Here is a 22,559-nt window from a genome sequence, read left to right on the forward strand (position 1 = left end):
GTAGTTATTATTGTTGTTGTTATTGATGACATTGTTGTTGGATAGGACAGAGAGAAATGGAGAGAGGAAAGGAAGACAAAAGGGGGGAAGAAAGATAGACACCTTCAGACCTGCTTCACCACCTGTGAAGAGTCTCCCCTGCAGGTGTAGAGCCACAGGCTTGAAACAGGATCTGTATGCCAGTCCTTGTGCTTTGCGCCATGTGAGCTTAACCCGCTTCACTAGTGCCCATCTCCCTGGTTAGATTTTTCTATGTAGACTCTCATGTCCTATGCAAATAGGGAGAGTTTGACTGCTTCTCTTCCAATATGTGTTGTTTTAACCGGGCTAGCTTCACGGGTGGGTAACAGAGACGACCAGAGACACACGGCTGAGCTGAGAACGCAGTTTAATCTTTTTTCACGAGCGGGCAAACATGTGCTCCCTTGTCTTTCTCCTCCAGTGGCAGAGAGAGACTCTTAAACTAATCACCACACAGACCTGTCCTGCATTCTTCTCCTCTGGAGGCTGAGGCAGGAACTCAGGAAATATGTAGGGTTGGGGGCAGTGAGAAGGGGAGGCGAGAAACTAGCAGGGGCTAAACCACAATCTTCCAGAGGCAGGGTAGGGGAGACCAAAACCAATGAGAAGCATACAACAAATATGTATGCCTTTAATTCTTTGTTCCTGCCTGATTGCCATGACAAGAACTTCCAACACTATGTTGAATAGCACTGGTGATAGTGGGCAGATTCCATTGCACTTGATGATGACAGGACTTGGGACCTGGTGGTGTCTCATCTAGAAGAGTACACTATCTGCCATTTGCAAAGACCTGTGTTCAAGGTCCTCATGCGCAATGGAGATATTTGACAAGTAGTAGAACAGTTTTGCAGGTGCCTCTCCTGCTCTCTGTTTCCCTCTAGTTCATACATTCTATCAAAGAAAGGACTGCCCGAAATAGTGGAGCATCAGGACACCAAGCCCCACATAATATAGTAGTAAATATGGAAGGAATGAAGGGAGGGAAGGAAAGAGGGAGCAAGGGAGGAAGACAGAGAGAGAGAGACTAGCTTTATGGAGGAAGGAACTACCTCCATTTGGGGGAGTCTTCCCCACAGCAGTTTCTTTCACTGTTCTCCTAACCTGCTCCCTGACCCAAATGCTCAGCCTCAGGCCAAGAGCAACTAAATACTCTCTTTCCTCAGGAAATGAAAATGAGAGATATATTCATCCCAGGGTGAGCTGCAGAAGAATGGCAGGTATGAGTATAGAGAAGGCTTTCCGTGATGGCCTGGCCCCTGCTTCCAGTTTGGGACCCCACACTCCTCACCCTGGGTCCTGGGCTCCCAACAGACTGTTGATAAAACTACACTGGGAGGGGTTCCTGCTTCAGACTGGCCCCTTCTTCCTCTACTAACACCACTGATCACAAAGCTAAAGGACATGATGCTGATTGACAACTGTTCCTGGCCACCAAGGCTGTCCTGAAGCTAAGCATGGTGGCGATGAAGGGCTGCGTGGAGACCCCAGTTGGCTGACTGAGATGTGCTGAAGCACTAGCTGTGCTGCCTGAACCTTCCCCACTGTTGTCTCCCTGCATATCCGCCAAAACTCACTCTTGTTTGAGTTGCAGCAGTTCTAGTTGCTCCAAGACTTCCTGGTTTTGTTGCTTTTTCTTGGCCAGTTCACAATTGGCATCTCTTTGTTTTAGCAAACTCAGAATAGTCCTCTTGTTTTTGCAGAGATGACAGAGTGATTGGTCTTCAAAGATGTATGAATTCCAAGATGAAAGAGGGGCAGTTCATTTCTTTGAGCTGAGCAAGAAAACAACTGATGGGCTAGTAAAATAGCTGGCTTATACAGTGGCTGCTTTGTCATTGGAGAATTGGGTTTCAGGCCCGGCCCCTCCACACTGAAGGAAGCCTCAGTGCTCTGGTTGCATTCTCTATCTATCTAAAAGAAAAAATAATAATGTTTAAATGTGCGAATGAAGCAGCCACATGTTGAACTCACGTGCTCAAATGAGACTCTGAGCAAAACTTACCAGAAGCAACAGTTCTTTTTTTTTCATCCCTATGGTGTGTGTGTGTGTGTGTGTGTGTGTGTGTGGTGTGTGTAATCAAACCCCAGGGCCACAGGCATGCAACCACAGAGTCTTCCACTAAGCTCTACCCCTGGCCCAAAGTCCTGCATGTTGAACAAAGGCAATACTCTGGACTATCTATTATGTCCAGAATTCTCAGTTTAACTAGATAATGGTTTGAAAATAGGATGATTTAGGCAAATAAAAAAAGAAGCCATAGTGACGAAAAACATGAAAATGATGGTCAGACATGTTCACTACCATCTGAAAAGAGGTTTCTTGAACCTTCTGCACCTATAGCTCACCTGAGGGTCTTAGTCAGGTGGAGACCTCAGTTCTGGGGGTGTGGGAAGGGGCCCAAGATTCTATGGAATGAGCTCCCACCCAGAGAGGAAGTATCACTCTTGTAAAGCCCACTGACATCCCTTCAATCTGCCCTCCAGTGGGTGGGTTCAAACATTCCCAGACAGGGTTATATGCAAGAGTGAGGCAGAAACAACTCTTACAGAAAAAGTGGCATTTCTGGTTCCTATGTGCCTTCATAGCATCTGTGACTCCAAGGTTATTAGCTGCATTCTTCATGAACTGTTTTTTTTTTTTTTTCTGATTGTAGGCCAACATTACAGGGAAAAATAATATAAATAAAAAATTAATAAGTAAATAAAACACATGCTAGAAATGTAGTTCTTTTTGTGGACTACTAATATTTCTCTCTACAAAGGCTATGTTTCATAGGAGTGCAAATTATGGGCTTTTCTGTTGTTGTTTTTTTCCTAGCTGAGAAGAGTTTTTTCAGTCAAGGCCTTTCTTTTTCAAACCTAAGGTCTGGCTCAAGCAAGCCAAGCAGAACGGCACCTGAAAATGTGTGACTGTCTATGTTCTTCCCTGCACTCATGCAACAGAGTAGAGTAAACCCTCCTTCATGCTCCAAACCCCTCCCCAGTGCATTTATATAATCTGTGAGGAGATCAGAAAGTAGCATCAGCTCCAAAATGTAGTGCACCAAACATGCCTTTAGTATGTTCCTGGAAACAAGGTCATGACTCAAACTTCATTCTTACATGAAATGCATGATTTGGCACATTGCCAGGCAGACATGCACAGGATATCTGCAGTGACCTTGTCTTGTCTGCTGCCCCCACTGCACCACCTCTCAATCAAAGCATAACACTATCTGGTTCTTGAACACAGCGCCCTTGTCTTCATTATCTGGTATCTCCATAGAATCTCTTGGTCTCTGGATCCTTTTTTTATGTTTCAGCAGTACAGCAGGCTGTTGGCCTTGGCACGATGCATGCACCCATAGCACAGCTCCTACAATGACACCAAGGGTTTTTCTTACCTTCAGAATTCTTCCTGTGCTCTCCCAAGACTGGATTACTCCAGGACTGTGTTTGATAAAAAGATGTATGAACAACGATCAGCACAGTGTGTTTGATAGGCTGAGATTTCCGGTTGCAGGAGTGGTCACAATTCTGATTGAAGTGCAGGGTCTACATCAACTCAGAACCCTTGTTCTCCCAGCCCTATTTGTGTTGAGTAGCAGACACCCCATCATTTGCTTGTCTGGGGAGACCAGTTCCTGTCCTGCTTTCTCATGATCCCTACAAGTTGTAGTCTCAGAGGTCTGAAGTTCTGTTTTGGTGTTCTTTGATGAACTATATGGATGTAGTATGCTATAAGAAAATAACAACTACACAATTACACATCTAGAGTAATGATCATCTTAGAGGCAAATACAGCCAATGGAAGTTGTCTCAGTGGTTCTTTTCTGCAATCTGCATTGCAGAGGTTAGGGATCTATGTGTCTGATAAGCCTGGACTTCAATCCCAGCATGCTTGCTTACAACTTGACTTTTGAGCATTATGGACAGCACTGTCTCAGGCATAGAAAATGCAGTCAGTATACACACACACACACACACACACACACACACACACACACACACACACACTGCCTGTGAAATTAACATTTAAAGCAAAGTTACTAAACAATGTAAGTGAAATTTCTAGTGTATTTGGAACTGCTGATAACCATGCAGCCCTAGCTCCCTGCTGAGAGACTGTGAGCCCTGGATATCTCTGCTGTCCTCACTACGGAGCACAAACGCTGGGACACTATGTGAAGGCATGAATGGAAATATCTAATATTCCTGAATCAAGATACAACTCAAAGTACATTTAGTAAAGTGTGCGCCGCCCCCAAAGACCAGCATGTTACCTTTTGGTTCTTGTTTTTGTAAAGACAGACTTATTAAGCTCCAATGTGATAAGTAATGCTACGGGTGCAATATTTCCAGAGGCTGGGATGGGTTTTTAACCTGGAGGTCTAGGTAGAAAGTTGACTGCAGAATTAAGAGAGAGAGTTGGTTTACTTTCAATCGTTTCCTTTGAGGCTTTAGAGGCCATATAGATATACTGAAGAGAGAAAAATAAGATAGGAACGTATAACACATTCTTACTCTACACCAACAGTGCTAAGTGCTTAATATAATGCAAAATGGACCAGAGAAATAGCATAAGTGGTTAGGCAAAATTCTTTTTTGTGTCTGATGCTTTGAGGTGTCAGGTTTAGTCTTTGGCATAGAGGGGGAAAGATAGCGAGAGAGGGAGAGAGAGAGAGAAATAGGGGGGATAGGAGAGAATGAAAGAAGATTGCATAAATAGCAACTTAAGATAACAAAGAAAATCTCTAAATCGAAGGACCAGTCCTCAAAAGGTTGTCTGACAACTTCTAGGTATCTCTAGCACTTAAAAAAAAAAATTGGATTTCTCCATATACTTTAAAAAAGTCACATGAGCCACAGACATGAGGACCCTACTATTTTCTATTAAGCCGCATAGCTCAGTTTAAAACTACAACTCAGGATATATATATAATGGAACATGGTACATTCAGCTCACTTGATGCATTACTTTTACCTACCTAGGCCATCCTCCTTACCCAGCAGACACCTGAACTTTGACTCTTTTAAGTAGTAGAGAGTCAGCAAAGAGTCTTAGTTGAGAATCTCAGGGATTAGAGTTAAGGTGAGATAGAAAATTCTAGAAACCTCCTAGCTGACTTGTTCATTAAGTCTATTTCATTCTGTACTTCATGGATATATTCCATTGCTTCCTGTTGCTTTTTTATCAAGCTGCTTTCTGGGGAGTGACGATTTTGAAGTTAGAACAGAAATATAACAAACTCTGCCAGCCATTTTTTCAGAAGAGATCGGAATTAATGGTCAATATCCCAAATTTAGGATTAACATTTGTCAACCACCCACAAGTGTCTACACTGCTTGGAGAAGAGGATGAAGAGGCACTGCATTACTTGACAATAGTTGAAGTGACAGAATTTGAAGATAGTAAATCAGGTAACAGAATAGACTTTTATTTTGTTGAAAACCCTTACTTTGAAAATAAAGTTCTTTCCAAAGAATTTTATCTGAATGAGAGTGGTGATCCTTCTTTTTGAAGGATCCACTAACATCAAATGGAAATCTGGAAAGGATTTGATCAAATGTTCAAGTCAAACACAAAATCAAACCAACAGAAAGAGACAGCATGAGGAACTAGAGAGCTTCTTCACCTGGTTTACTGACCATTTTGGTGCAGTCGCAGGTGAGTTAGGAGAGGTCATTAAAGATGGTATCTGGCCAAATACACTACAGTACTACTTGGATCCTGATATGGATGATGAATAAGGTAAGGGGGAAGATGATGATGATGAAGAGGAAGAAGGATTAGAAGATATGAAGAAGTGGGGGCCTGGTGGTGATGCACATGGTTGAGCTCACATGTTACAATGTGCAAGGACATGGGTTCAAGCCCCCAGTCCCCACCTGCAGGGGGGAAAGCTTCTCAAGTGGTGAAGTAGTACTGCAGTTGTCTCTCTGTCTCTCACCCTCTCTATCCCTCCCTTCCCTCTTGATTTCTGACTGTCTCTATCCAATCAATAAATAGATAATATTTTTTTTAAAAAAAGAAGATGAAGAAGGAGACGAGGATGAAGGAGAAGATGATAATGAGGGAGAGGAAAGAGAGGAAGATGAAGGATATGACTAATGAAACACTGATGAATTCCAGCCTATTTTAATTTTCTCCTGTCCCTAGGAGCAAGTTGCAGTCTTTTTTTCCCCATTTTCCCTCCCTCTGTGTGCAGTCACCCTGTCTTTGAGGTCTCCTCTCTCCTTTGTACAATGGTTATCAGCTTATTTGGGGGGGTACCTTGAGAAGAATAAGTTGAATAGATTATCCTTTTCTCTTCCAAAGTAACATTTTTTCCATTTAAAATATTTTTAAGAAAACCTGTATCTTTCTGCAGTTAGCAGAAAGACAGACAGCTTTGTGGTTTTTTTTTTTTTTTGAATTTTTTTTTTTTATAAAAGCAAACACTGATAAAACCATAGGACAACAGTGGTACTACTCCCCTATCCTTTTTCAACAAAAACTTTTGGAATCAATACCACCATGCTCTGTGGGAACAAAGACCAACTTTCTGCTCCCTCAGCTCTGCTAGAGTCTGGGGGCTGTTAGGCCCCTGTGTAGTAGTGCATAGAATTCTAGCTGTTTTCCTCCTTTCTCTCAGATCTTGAATCTGAGAGGATCATATAGCAAAGCAGACACCTTCCCAGTTTTTGTTTGCTTGTTTTTATTTTTGCCTCCAGGGTTATAGCTGGGGCTCAGTGCTGACACTACAAATTGACTGCTCCTGGTGGCCATCTTTTGTCCATTGTTGCTGCTGTAATTCTTGTTATGACTGCTGTTAGACAGGACAGAGAAAGATTGAGAGGAGGGGAAGTTAGAGAGGAGGAGAGAAAAACAGACATCTGCAGACCTGGTTCATGGCTTGCAAAATGACCCCCCCCCCTTGCAGGGAACTGAACTGGGATCATTGTGCAGGTCCTTGTGCTTCAGACTATGTGCGCTTAACTCGGTGTCTAGCGCCTGGCCCTCATCCTAGTTTTGAATCATCATTCCCAGACTATTCCAGTCTGACTATTCCAGTCTATTTTCAGTCTGAAAATGTAATTCAGGAACTAGGTGGTGACACACCAGTCAAGTGCATATGACAGTGCAGAAGGACCTGGGTTCAAGCCTCTGATCCCTAGCTGCTGCAGGGAGGGAAGCATCATGAGTGATGAAGCAGTGCTGCTGATGCTACTGCTGCAGATGTTAGTGCTGAAGATGTTCCTTTCCTCTCTTCTCTAACTCCCCCTTCCCTCTCAATTTATGTCTCTATCCAACAAATAAAGATATGAAATAGTAAAGAAGTGAGTGCAGATGTAAAAATAAAAATGCAATTTCATCAAACTTTGAGCTGTGGGAGTATCATAGACAATGAGCTTTACCAGAGTTTAACTACTGTTAACTGGAAAAGAAAATCATCATAAAATTCCTTTTCTGAATCCAAGTGTTACAAATAATCTTCTCAGTCAAACTGAAAGTCACAATAGATTCAGAACCTGCTACCAACTGCATATCTATCAACAGAGCTTCTTGGACCATGACAAGTAACACTTTCAGTGCAGGTTAAGAAATGTACACATTGGGAGTCAGGGGTAGTGCAGCGGGTTAAGTGTACATGGCGCACAGCACAAGGACTGGTATAAGGATCCAGGTTCAAGCCCCCGGCTCCCCACCTGCAGGGGAGTCGCTTCACAAGCGGTGAAACAGGTCTGCAGGTGTCTAACTTCTCTCCCTCTCTCTGTCTCCCACTCCTCTCTCCATTTCTCTCTGTTCTATCCAAACGATGACACCAATAACAACAACAATAATAACTACAACAATAAAAACAACAAGGGCAACAAAAAGGGAAAATGAATAAATGTTTTTAAAAATCTTTAAAAAAATGTACACATCAACAGCAGGGTGTTGGCACACTTGGATTACACATGACCATGCACAAGGACCCAGGTTCAAGATCTCAGCCCCCAACTGCAGGGGGTGGAGGAGGGGGGAAGCTTCAGGAGTAGTAAGGCAGTAATATTAGCAGGTTTCTTTCTTCCCCCCTCAGAATTTCTCTCTGTCCTATAAAATATAAGAAAACTAAAATAAAGCAAAAGAAAGAAAAAAAAAGCAGACACTGTATTACTGAGTCTCCTTGCATAAAAGTTCCTAAAATACTGGTATCTTCCCTTAAAAAAATAAATGAAAAAAATGTATAAGTTGTTCAACAGATCCTGACAGTATACCAGAGGCTATGAATACACATGCTCACACATAACATATACTCATGATTTCATATCATTACTTTAAAAGAAGCATTATTCTTGGAGGATGTTAAATGGAAATGAACTCCATTTCTGTACTTTTTCTGAAAACCAAAATTATTTATTTATTAGTAAGACAGAGGTTATGGAGGAGGAGACGGAGACAGAGAGAGAACCAGAGCATCACTCTGGCATGAGATGCCAAGGTTTGAACTCAAAACTTCTTGCATGAGAGTCCAACATCACCTCTCAGGTGCACAACGGCCTTTTTTAAAAAGGTTATGCCACCCAGCGTATGACCTCTGATCTCCCTCACAACTAGCGACCCGCCCTGAGGACCAGTACTTCCAGGGCATGTGCCAAGCTCTGCCACTATAGGTGAGTGACAGTCACCTATAGTGATTTTCTTTGGGAGGTGGGAGGGTGCATTCAATTTTATAAACCACTACTAATCACAATGTTCAAGAAGGAAAAAATAAATGTGCAAGAGGATGTATTATCATGGTTGTTGTTATATAAATAAGGGCCATAAACCTAAAACAAACTTGTCAAAAAATCAGTCTTTGTATTTTGTAATCACTTGACCTTTCAAACCTGGCTTCAATACCTGGGTTTCATACCTTGGTTCAAACCAGGTATGAAACAGGAGTACCAGAGAGCATAAGAGAATGGGAGGAGTGGGGGGAGAGCTCCATGAATGGTGGCATGGTGCTAGGTGTCTCTCTAGATAAATGGAAAGAAAAAATAGGCTTGGGAATTTGCTCAGTATGCTCACAGCCAGAGTTTACTCCTCAGGGAACACTTATAAAAATTATATATACATATATATATAATTTGCAGGCCATTAAAATATCTCACTTTAATAGTGTGGTGTGGGTGGGGGGAGATAGCATAATGGTTATGCAAAGATCATAATGGTGATGCCTCAGGCTCCAAAGTCCCAGGTTCAATCACCCATACTACCAAAAGTCAGAGCTGATCAGTTCTCTGGTTAAAATAAATAAGTAAATAAATAAAATAGATTAATACTGGGATGCTCTGACATGCCTGCAACCTAGGTTCAAGCCCAGCTCCCTCTGCATTGGAGGAAACTTTGGTGATGAGTCTATTTGAAAGCCAGGTCAGAGTAGTGCAGCCATGCTGACAATATTTTAAAACTAAAATTTTTAATAAACTTAAAAATGTATTTACGGTTTAGTGTAGGCTGCATTCCAGGTACTTTACATGTGTTAACTGACTGGATTGATACAATAACCCTATGAAGCTGATTATCCCTGTTCCATACATAAGGAAACTGGAACAAATTCTTTTTTTTTTTTTTTTTTAATTTTTTATTTAAGAAAGGATTAGTGAACAAAAGCATAAGGTAGGAGGGGTACAACTCCACACAATTCCCAACACCCAATCCCCATAACCCACCCCCTCCCATGGTAGCTTTCCCATTCTCTATCCCTCTGGGAGCATGGACCCAGGGTCGTTGAGGGTTGCAGAAGGTAGAAGGTCTGGCTTCTGTAATTACTTCCCCGCTGAACAAGGGCGTTGACTGGTCGGTCCATACCCCCAGTCTGCCTCTCTCTTTCCCTAGTAGGGTGTGACTCTGGGGAAGCTGAGCTCCAGGACACATTGGTGGGGTCTTCAATCCAGGGAAGCCTAGCCAGCATCCTGGTGGCATCTGGAACCTGGTGATTGAAAAGAGAGTTAACATATGAAGCCAAACAATTTGTTGAGCAATCATGGATCCCAAGCTTGGAATAGTGGAGAGGAAGTGTTAGGGAGGTACTCACTGCAAACTCTAGTGTAGTCCTGCTTTCAGGTATATATTTTATAGTTTATGGATACGTGTGCACATAAGCTCTCTCTCACAGAAACTGGTGTATATCTAGGTTATGGGACTTTGTTAGAAAGTGAACTACCTGAGATGAAATTAGAGTGTACTATTAAAGGAAAGGTCTCACCCGAGTAATGAAGCTGAAGGGTTGTCATTCCACACGTGAAGTCTCTGGATACATTCTGAGGTAAAGCATGTTGAGGTAGCAATCGTTGCTTTGGTTAGGTTGTAATCGGCAGATGCAATGTTATTTGGTTTGGATTGGGAGATGCATACGGGAAAGTGGGCCCTATCCAAGGGTTCCAGGACTGGGGGAAGTAGGGGCTCTATAGTGAAGATGTGAGGTTCCTGCTGTCTTAGGGTTCAAAAAGACAATCAATAGTTAATATTATCATCACATTATTTGTTAATTGGGTTAACTTTGAAAAGTCCCTTTGTTATGGTTTGCTGGACAGTACCCAGTATCTTGAATATAGCTGTGCTATTGGTAGCTTCTAATCTACTTGGTCTAGGCTTTTGAGAGAGTCCGCATATCAAATACAAGAACAAATTCTAAGATACTTTTCTAAGGTCAACACATGGCGGCAGCAGAATCTCATTTTTGTTTTGTTTTGTTTAGAAGTAAATAATCCAACCTTTATTTTGCCTGGCGGAAGCACAATTTATGTCCTATATGGAGCTTATACTTTACTACATTGCATTTCTTTTCCAGGAAAAAGAACTACAAAAATAAAGATCATTACAAAAAGGTAAGGCATACATTTATTGCTTTCAACCGTTCTTTTCATCACAATGAAGCAACACAATTTTACAAAAATAAAATTTTATTAAAAGCAGTAGAGTCTGAGCAGGAGACAGTACAAAGAATGTGAACTATGTAAACATCACTACATTCAGCTCACCTTGATTGAATGCTGACAGACAACTTTAATGGCTCTAAGTGCCCTTAATAGCAAGATACATTAGTTCTCCTGTACTCAGAAAACACACCCTAATTTTGATTAGGAAAAGGTATTTTGTCGAAGTTGGTCCCATCGGCAAATACTGCCATTGACACAAAAAATGGCTATGAGAATGTAGCTGTCTCTGCTAAAGCTGGTTTGACAGATAACACCACCACATTTATGATGAGACAATGTTGTACATCCAGGGAGAAAACATGACAACAGGTTATACTATTCATGCAGAATGCTGTCGTGTTTCATTCATTTACATCTAACTCACTTAAAACTGTGAATGAGACAGTGAACAATGTTCCACCTCATGTAGAAGGCATTCAAAACAAAACAGACTTCACACAAAGACTTCTGTGCAAAATGAGCATATTTTAAATTTAAGATGTACTGTGTAACTTACATAGAGAACTAAGTTTCCTTCACTATACTCCTGAAAAGCGATTAAAAAAACAAAAAAGTAGGGCTGGGGAGACAGCATAGTGGTTATCTGAAAGATTTTCAGGCCTGAGGCTCCAGGCCCCAGTGTTCAAACCATAGCACCACCATAAGCCAGAGCTGAGCAGTGCTTTGGTAAAAACTAAATAGGTGCATCAAAATAACTCTGGAATGATATAAGAATCTCTAAAGTGATAGAACATTTTAGAGAAAAGGGTATAAATTATGAATTTCTAAATACTTACTTAGCTTTGTGAGGATCTTCAGCTTCTAAATCCCAAACATAGAGTCTGCCAACCCAATTGCCCAATGCAAGCATCTGTTTAAACCTATTTTTAAAAACATCAAATTATCAAAATAAGGCCACTGAGTAGTCAAGTTGTCCAAAGACACCTTTCTAACTTTAGAAAAGTCACCTCTTGAAAATGAGTATATTATCATTCTATTGCGTTTTTTACTTCTGATTTGTAAATGGGTGCGAGAACCATTGTAAATGGACTTGAAATCTCATCTGAACTTTTCCTTTCCAGTAATTTGTTACCCCATGGCCAATTCTGATAAGAAATTACATGCTATTTGGTGGCAAAGAAACACAGCTTTTATTACAATAATATTGCAACTATCCCTTTGTTATTGATATTATTAATCTCTTATTGTGCTTAATTTATAAAACAAACTTCACCATCAGTGTGTATGCATCTTAGGAAAAAGCAGGATATACACAGATGCTACTTGAACTTTGTAAATTAAGGTATTATGCAAATCATTTGGCAATAACTTTACAACTTGCACCAGCTAATTGTTTCTTCTGCTTTAACAGTATAGCCAAAGCTATAGAAAACTCTTTCAATACTTTCATCCTAATATCAAATGTTTTAAGAATTTCAGATGGCTGCTATTTTTGTCTTTGCCTTATATACTGATTCTTTCAAGTTTTTCTGGTAATGGTACACAGATGGATTAATACCCTAGCCTCCAATATTAAATCTTAGTAACAGATGTTATGGAAAATATACACCAAACTGCCACCACTGGCAGCTATCAATTCATTCATAATAGCAGTACAGATGGTGAGTGAAGTCACAAAGGTAGAATAGCATCTAAGGTGGAAAAAAAAAAGAGAAACACGCAAAGCACTGAGTAAGTTCTTACATGAAACAACAAAAGATATGCAGAAGAGAAAACAATAATCATAATTTTGTAATTTCATATGTAAATTTTGCTACCTTTTTTCAGAAATCCATAAAACCTCATGTACCAAATGTCATACCGACTGTAAACAAATCACGCAAGGATAGTCACACTGTATTTAATTATTATTTAATTTATTTAGATTCATTGGGTTTAATGTTATCTATATCATCTTCCATCTTGTCAGGTTACCAGGCCACAATGGCATTTCACAAGACTTAAAAAAACAAAGGAGAGGGAGTCAGGCTGTAGCGCAGCGGGTTAAGCGCAGGTGGCACAAAGCACAAGGACCAGCATAAGGATCCTGGTTCGAACCCCGGCTCCCCACCTGCAGGGGAGTCGCTTCACAGGCTGTGAAGCAGGTCTGCAGGTGTCTATCTTTCTCTCCTCCTCTCTGTCTTCCCCTCCTCTCTCCATTTCTCTCTGTCCTATCCAACAACGACGACAACAACAATAATAACTACAACAAAAAAAACAACAAGGGCAACAAAAGGGAATAAATAAATAAATAAAAAGGAGAAAAAAGAAATGTTACGGGGGTCGGGTGGTAGTGCAGTGGCTTAAGCGCACTGGTGCAAAGCTCAAGGTCCAGTGTTAGGATCCTGGTTCGAGCCCCTGGCTCCCGACCAGCAGGGCAGTCGTTTCACAAGCGGTGAAGCAGATCTGCAGGTGTTTATCTTTCTCTTCCCCTCTCTGACTTCTCCTCCTCTCTCCATTTCTCTCTGTCCTATCAAACAACAACGGCATCAATAACAACAACAATAAAAATAAAGAAATGTTTGCAAAACTCATTATTAAATATAAAAACAAAGTAGCAGGAGTCGGGCAGTAGCGCAGAGGGTTAAACACATGTGGCACTAAGCACATGGACCCTGTTAGGATCCAGATTCAAGCCCCAGGTTCCCCACCTGCAGGGGAGTGGCTTCACAGTCAGTGAAGCAGGTCTGCAGATGTCTGTCTTTCTCTCCCTGTATGTCTTCCCCACCTCTATCCATTTCTCTCTGTCCTATGTAACAATGACAACATCAATAACAACAAAAATAACTACAACAAGAAAAAAAATTGATTTTCCCGTTGTCATTTTATAAACAAGAAAAAAAAGTTGGTTTTCCCTTTGTCATTTTAGAACTGACAGTTCATGAAACAGGGTAACCCATCTACCAAGAGACAGTGACATATATTCATTTAAGCTGATTCAGTATCCACACTTGAGGATAAGAAGTCTGATTAGCAACAGAATTTGATAACAAAAAAGCAATACATTGTATGGGGTATTTACTTTGGAAATCATAATTTTGTCTCTGCCAGACAAAATCACCTTCAGTTCTAGGCCCTTTGGTGTTCAGAGACTTCAAGTGGTTTATAGGAAAAGAAAATTAGAAATTCTGTCTGAGAATGCATGGTTCTTCAATATGGGCCCAGCTACTTCAATAATTTCATCTTTTCCCACCCAAAAGCTCATTGCATTTGTAACTCCAGGAAATTCACTTCATCTGGGCAACTGGTTAGTCATTTTAAGATTATTATGAATACTTAAATTTTATTTAAAGTCTCAGAAAAGAAAAAAAGATGAAGAGACTTGTAGTCATCTCTGAAAGCAGTGGCCGTTTCACTGCCATAATCTGGAAGGATGTAGGCAGACTGTGAGGTGACTGCCAATCCCATGCACAAGAATAAAAACAAAGAGACAAAGAAGTAAGAGAGAGAACTGATGATTGCAGAGGACAGTCAAGAGTGTGCGTAGGAAATTACTTGTTAAGAAGTGTATGATTAGAAGCAATGCATTTTGATGGTATAAAGAGATGTCATATCAGAGGATCTGGAGAAACACCTCACATGTTACACTGGTTGGTGTTCCAGACCACTGGAGTAACAAAGCTGATGCCATATGCACAGTGGAGAGGAAGCTGCAACCCTAAGAGTATATGGTGAACTTCCAGAACAGGGTAAAGTCAGTGAAAGCTCTTGGTCATGGAAATGATGATGATGATGATGATGATGATGATGATGGCAATGTAGTAGCTAAACTGAACTCAAGAGTTTGTGAAGACAGCTCTACTATTTGTATTCTGAACATAATCTGCTGAGACACTGAAACGTCACTCAGAAACAATAGGATGCTCTGGATCTCCCCACCACACCATTACCTTGTATTAAGAAATCAATTAAATAATTTTATAAATCCTTTTCAACCTTTTATTTATATATTATTGTATTCAGACAGAGAAATTGAAAGGGAAGGTGGGGATAAAGAGGGAAAGAGGGGTGTTCGTAGTAGTGCAGTGAGTTAAGTGCACATGGTGCAAAGCACATAATAATCCTGGTTTGCAGCCCCCGACACCCATCTGCAGGGGAGTTGCTTCACAATCGGTGAAGCAGATCTGCAGGTGTCCATCTTTTTCTCCCCTTCTCTGTCTTCCTCTCCTTTCTTGATTTCTCTCTGTCCAATCCAACAAAAATGACAGCAACAATAATAATAAAAATGACAATGATAAACAACAAGGGCAACAAAGGGGAAAAATAGCCTCCAGGACTAGTGGATTTATAGTATGGGCACTGAGCCCCAGCAATAATCTTGGGGGCAAAAAAAGAAAAAAAAAAGAGGGAATGAAACAGAGACACCTGCAGCCTGTGTCATAACTCGTGAAACTTTCCTCCTGCAGGTTGGGACGAGGGGCTCTGAACCTGGTGCCTTGAGCACTGTAATGTGAGCACTTAACCAAAGTGCACCACTGCATGGCCCCAAAATCAAATATTTTTCCAGTGTAATTTGTTGTAACCTGGGAGGTGGCACAATAGATAAAAATCTGGGCTCAGAAGCACAGTGTCCCCAAGGTTGACCTCCAGCAACAGCGTGTGCCAGAGTGACCATACTCTGGTGCTCTCTTCTCTCTACAATAAATATTTTTAAAATAACTCTTGTTAAAACACACTAGTTTTAGCTGAAAGCAGAAGCACACTAGAGTTTGCAGTGAGTAACACCCTAACACTTCCTCTCCACTATTCCAACCTTTGGGTCCATGATTGCTCAACAATTTGTTTGGCTTCATATGTTAACTCTCTTTTCAGTCACCAGGTTCCAGATGCTATCAGGATGCTGGCCAGGCTTCCCTGGATTGAAGACCCCACCAATGTGTCCTGGAGCTCTGGTTCCCCAGAGACCCACCCTACTAGGGAAAGATAGAGGCAGACTGGGAGTGTGGACTGAACAGTCAACGCCCATGTACAGCGGGGAAGCAATTAGAGAACCCAGACCTTCTACCTTCTGCAACCCACAATGATCCTGGGTCTATGCTCCCAGAGGGATAGGGAATGGGAAAGCTGTCAGGGAAGGGGATGGGATATGGAGATTGTGTGGTGGGAATTGTGTGGAGTTGTACCCCTCTTACCATATGGTTTTGTTGATTAATCCTTTCTTAAATAAAAAAAAAAAACACTAGTTTGCTTTCATTTTTACATTTTTTCTAAAATTCACACTAAATTATCTAATATACTGTTCTATAGATGTATTAGATTTAAAAGCAAAAAAAAATCCCTCTGTGAGTGCTTTACGTGCACAGTTAATGAATGCTTTGGATAAACTGCCTTGCCACCATGGAATATGATAAACCCTTTTCAATTAATCTGTTTATTTTACAGAGTCCATCTGTATGCTCCAGTTGCCTAGTTATGTCCTTGAATGTTTTGATAAAACTTAAGGGAGGCAGAAATCTGCACTTCTTATTTTATGTTTACTGCCACCAGGGTTATCACTGGGGCTAGGTATCTACATGGCAAAGCCACCACTCCTGGAGGCTATTTTTTCACATTCCTTCCTTCTTCCCTCCCTGTTTTTCATTTAACTTATTTGACATAGCAGATAGAAATTGAAGGGAGGAAGAGATAGAGAGGGAGAAAGACAGACATTGGCACACCCAGTTAAGCATACTAGTAAAAAGTACAAGGACTCCCTCCTAAGGTCTGAGTGCCCACCCCAACCCCCACAGGAGAATACTTCACAAGTGGTGAAGTAGGTCTGTAGGTGTCTATCTCTCATTTAAAAAAATTTAAATATTATTATTTGTTGGTATGCTTCTAGATTCTGCTTGTGAAGCCTTCTGTTTTTATCATCACATTGGTTTCGCTTTGTGTTGCTTGTGATGAGTTCTGTTTGTGTCCACTGTTATCTGGGCACCCCCCTGCCTCCTGGATATTGGTTTGGCCCTCACTTCCCCTGCCTCTAGGACATTAAGTTTAGTCCTCCCTGGTTCCCCCTCTTCCCTTCTCCACGTCCCCTATCCTATGTACTTCCTTTGTTCCTGACTCTTCCGCCAGAGAAGAGAGATGCAGGACAGAATCGTGTTGTGATTAGAAGAGATTAGTTTTTTGAACTGCATCCCCACTCTTGAATAAAGACTGAACTGCGTTCTCAGCTGAGCCATGAGTCCCTGGTCGTCTCTGTCTCCTGCCTCCAAAGCTAATCCGGCAATTAGTTAGTATTATTGGATAGACAGACATTGAGAGGGGAGGAGGAAATAGAGAGGTGGAGAGACACCTGCAGCTCTGTTCCTCCGGCTGAAGAAACTAATAGGGCTCCACGAAGAAGTCCTGCTGTTGTAGATATCTTCTGTGCTCTGGCACCTGATTTCCACTACTAAGTTCATGCCATGGAAGTTGCCTGAAGTGAGGCAAACAAACTGAGATTCTTTTTTAAAATATTTATTTATTTATTTATTTATTCCCTTTTGTTGCCCTTCTTTTAGTGTTGTAGTTCTTCTTATTGTTGTTATTGATGTTGTTGTTGTTAGATAGGACAGAGAGAAAGAGAGAGAGGACGGGAACACAGAGAGAGGAAGAGAAAGATAGACACCTGCAGACCCACTTCATCACTTGTGAAGCACCCCCCCCTGCAGGTGGGGAGAGGGGGGGGGCTCAAACTGGGATCTTTACACCAGTCCTTGCACTTTGTGCCATGTGTGCTTAACCCACTGTGTTACTGTCCAACTCCCGAACTGAGATTCAATTGAGATGAACACTCATGAACTTCTGAAGAACAGAGAGTAGAGAACTGAACTCAAGTACAGTGTACGCATCCAACTCACCCCTTTACCTAGTCACCCATGACTCACCTATTAAGAACAGCTTTTTTCTAAGTATGGAAAGGCTGTAGAGGTTACTACAGTAAAAGACAGAGGTATTGGGTTGGGGAGATGGCATAATAGTTGTGCAAAAAGTCTTTCTGGCCTGAGGCACCAAAGGTCCCAGGTTCAGTTCTCAACATCACCATAAGCCAGAGCGAGACAGGGCCTATATTCACATGTATCCATAAATTAGGGCAGACTATATGCCTGAAAGCAAAAGGGCACAATAGTCTGTAGTAAGTCAGTATATGCAGCAAGCAAGTATAAAGACCTAAAGAGACACCATAAAGTTCCTAATGAAATAGTGTCTACTTAGAGTTAGATACCCTCCTCACCTACTTCCTATTATACTTCTCTCAGTCACTCCAAAGCTAACCTTATCAAAGTAAGGACTCCAAAAACTGAATAAAGGCAAGACACAGCGCAAGGACTGCCATAAGGATTCCGGTTAGAGAGCCCCTGGCTCCAGGGGAGTTGCTTCACAGGCACTGAAGCAGGTCTGCAGGTGTCTATCTTTCTCTCCCCCTCTCTGGCTTCCACTCCTCTTTCCATTTCTCTCGGTCCTATCCAGCAATGAGGACGACAATAATAACTACAACAACAATGAAAAACTAGGGCAACAATAGGGAAAATAAATAAATAAATAAATATTTAAAAAAGGCTAGAGACTATTATACTCTAATAATGACTCTTTAGTCACTATCAGGACATCCCGTCAGCTGATGCCCTAGTCAGGGAGTCCTGAGATTCCCAAACAGACATGATGGGCCTAGATCTCAAATATAACCCTCTCTCCATTGTTAATGGTCATCTCTATGAGGAACAACACAATAGACCCCTCTTTGGGCCCCCATAGGACCTTGTCCTCAATGTGGATCAACAATGGTAGAGAATGTTCTGAAGGGAGGCTGGACAACATACTCTATGCTACGCCTGAGGAAGATGGGTCCTGAAACTGGGGTAGCTTGGAATGTTCCTACTCATGACCACAGAATGTGAGGTCAGATCTAAAGAGATGCAGAGGTCACATAGGCTCATAAGCTGAATATGGGACCAGGATCACATCAAATTGATGAGGTTTACTGTCAACATTATTTATAACCTTTCCCATATTTGGTAGCTATTCTCCTCCCTGATTTTCAGCTTTCTGGTCTTTTTCAAGCCATGACATCATCTCCCCAGACATTAATTTAGATCCACCTTCATATCAGATGTCAGGATCAAAAAAATAAAAATAAAAAACTAGTATAGTCATGGGCCCTTTGGAATATAACTAAAATAGGCCTACTAGCTATCTACAAAACGGAGACCCCCCCAACATTTCATCTGCACTATTACAACCTTTAGGTTCATGATTAGTCAATGAGACCTCCTGGACAGATGACCCCATCAATGTGTCCTGAAGCCCCACTTCCCCAGAACCCCGCCACACTAGGGAAGGAGAGAGACAGCATGGGAGTATGGATCCACCTTCCAATGCCCATCTTCAGCAAGGAAGCAATTATAGAAGCCAGACCATTCACCTTCTGCACCCCATGACGCTGGGCCCATACTCCCAGAGGGATAAATAATAGGAAGCTATCAAGGGAGGGGATGGCATACAGAGTTCAAGTGGTGGGAACTGTGCAAAATTGCACCCCTCTTATTGTATGGTTTTTGTCAGTGTTTCCTTTTTATAAATAAAAATTAAAAAATAAAACTAAATAAGGAAGAATGAAATAGCCACATTTGTTTGTTTATTTACATAAGGAATACACAAACTACAAGAGGCTATAAACAACAATTATTTGGTAGTAATAAAAGCAAGTGCTCACTTCACTGAGCGATTGTAAATGTGGAGTGGGTACATTATATCCATTTTGGAATTATGCTTGGGCCACATGAAGCTCCAAGGAGGGAAGAGAGAGAGAGAGAAAAACCCCATACCAGGAGAAATGGCAGAAGAAAGAAGTTAAGTTGAAGGGGGGGAAGTTCTGCTCATGACTACCTCTGTCAGGCCACTTGCCAACAAACTTGAAGCCACCCATTCTGGGAGGTACTTTATACCCAAGTATAAAGAAGTGTACCTATTTCAGTGAAGAGGAATTAACCCAGGGGAACGGGAGACTGTAAAACGGTTCTGCATAAAATTTAATGCCTGAGTCTCTAATGCCCCAGGCACTACCATAAGCCATAGTTGAGCAGTGCTACAGTAGATAGGTAGGACACACTCAGTATTTAAAATTATGTTATGTGGGATCAAGAGAGAGTTCATCACGTAGCGCAATGCCCCAGTCTGAATCCCAGCAATATATGGTGGGTACTATGGAAAAAGTAGCTCTGGTGCTGCAGTGTCTACAGATCTGTGCTGTGGAATTTAGAGATCTGATTTACATGAATTTGCCAAAGTGGTGGTGGGGGAATCCAAACAAAACAGAAGCAAGGAAACTGTTAAGAATTATGAAAACTACAGTGATTATCTTTGGGAGGAGGAAGGGTGGAGATGGTATCGAACTATAAAGTGTATATCTCATAATCTTGTAACTAACAATTAATAATAACTTTTAAAAAGCAGTTCAGAAGGGTGGAATCATTCACACACCAGGTGCAGTACCTAAACACACAAACCTATATTATGTCTTTGGTTGTAGGAAAAATAATGGAGTATTTTTCTATGAAACATGTATCATAACTTTTCTGAAAACCCAATAAATATCATTTAAAAAGACTATCAAGGAAGAACTAATATCATTGACATGAATAACCTACCCAGAGCCATCTACTAATTTAATGATATCTCCATCAAGATCCCAACCACATTTTTTAGGAAAATAGAAACAATGCTACAAATGTTTATCTGAAACCAGAAAACACCCAGAATTGCCAAAACAATCTTGAGCAGAAAGAACAGAACTGGAGGCATCACACTCTCAGATCTAAAAATTGTATAATGGGGTCAGGTCATCAAAACTGCTTGGTACTGGAACATGAATAGACACACTGACCAGTGGAATAGAAGTGAGATCTCAGAAGTAAGCCCCCACATATGGACATCTAATCTGTGACAAAAGGGGCCCAGACTATTAAATGGAGAAAGCAGAGTCTCTTCAACAAATGGCGTTGGAAAAAATGGGGTAAAACATGCAGAAGAATGAAATTGAATCACTATAACAATAGTTTAATAATCAAAATATATAAAGAGCTTGCCAAACTCAACAACAAGAAAATAAATGACCCCATCCAAAAACGGGTAGAAGACATGGGCGGAAAATTCTCCACAGAAGAGACCCCAAAGGCCACGAAACGTGAAAAAATCCTCCAAGTCTTTGATTGTCAGAGAAATGGAAATAAAGACAAACATCAGATACCACTTCACTCCTGTGAGAATGTCATACATCAGAAAAGGTAGCAGCAACCAATCCTGCAGAGGTTGTGGGGTCAAAGGAACCTTCCTGCACTGCAGTTGGGAACATAAATTGGTCCAACCTCTGGGGAGAGCATTCTGGAGAACTCTCAGAAGGCTAGAAATGGGCCTGCCCTATGATCCTGCAATTCCTCTCCTGGGGATATATCCTAAGGAACCCAACACACCCTTCCAAAAAGATTTGTGTATACCTATCTACATAGCAGCACAATTTGTAGTAGCCAAAACCTGGAAGCAACTCAGGTGTCCAACAACAGATGAGTGAATGAGCAAGTTGTGGTCTATATACACAATGGAATACTACTGAGCTATTAAAAACAGTGATTTCACCATTTTCAGCCTATCTTGGATGGAGCTTGAAGAAATCATGTTAAGTGAAATAAGTCAGAAACAGAAGGATGAATATGGGATTTCAGGCAGAAGTTGAAAAACAAGATCAGAAGAGAAGACACAAGTAGAACCTGGAGTTGGTGTATTACAGCAAATTAAAAGACTCTGGATTGGGGGTGGAGGGAGAGTGCAGGTCCTGGAAAAGGATGACAGAGGACCTAGTGGGGGTTGTATTGATATGTGGAAAACTGGGAAATGTTATGCAGGTACAAACTATTGTATTTTCTGTGATATGTAAAATATTAATCTAATAAAGAAATTTTAAAAAGAATATGAAAGAATATGGATCAAGGGTTGGGGTAAACAGCATAATGGTTATGCAAAGATACTCTCATGCCTGAGGCTCTAAAAACCCAGGTTCAATCCTGGTACCACCATAAGGCAGAGCTGAGCAGTTCTCTAGTAAAAAAAAAAAAAAATGAATATGGCTCAAACACCAAGGAACTTCCATCAGGTCTTCAACTGTAAGATTAAAAACCTCTATGTCATAAGTCAGTGAAGCTGGCAGATTTCATGAGACAAATCATATTCTTCCTTCTAAGAGAAGAGGCCCACAAGGGTCATGCCCAGCTACATACACCTGAAGGTCATTGCCCTGCAGCTCTCAACTTACAGCACTGAGAACTTCATCTCTGCGCCCTTCCACACCACCAAATATTGCCACCAGAGTGTCTGTCTAGCACAGACAAAAAAAAAAAAAAAAGGTCAAAATCACTTACATTTAGATACTGACTTTTATATAGTAACTTGAAAATTTTGGACTTTGGGAGTCACTCGGTAGTGCAGCGGATTAAGTACATGTCTAGCAGAGTACAAGGACCAGCATAAGGATCTCCTATGGAGCACATGGCTCCCCACCTGAAGCGGAGTTGCTTCACAAGTGGTGAGGCAGGTCTGTAGGTGTTTATCTTTCTCTCCCCCTTTCTGTTCTTCTCCTCCTCTCTTGATTTCTCTCTATCCTATCCAACAACAAT

At 41.2% G+C, this 22,559-nt stretch overlaps 1 pseudogene; it reads left to right on the forward strand.

Moving 5' to 3' along the window:
- Positions 1-5,162: 5,162 nt before the first annotated feature.
- On the forward strand, positions 5,163-6,115 carry LOC132533775 (protein SET-like; annotated as a pseudogene).
- The last annotated feature ends 16,444 nt before the right edge of the window (positions 6,116-22,559 follow it).

The sequence above is a fragment of the Erinaceus europaeus genome, chromosome 17 (genome assembly GCF_950295315.1).
Source record: "Erinaceus europaeus chromosome 17, mEriEur2.1, whole genome shotgun sequence".
NCBI classification, from domain to species: Eukaryota; Metazoa; Chordata; class Mammalia; order Eulipotyphla; family Erinaceidae; genus Erinaceus; species Erinaceus europaeus.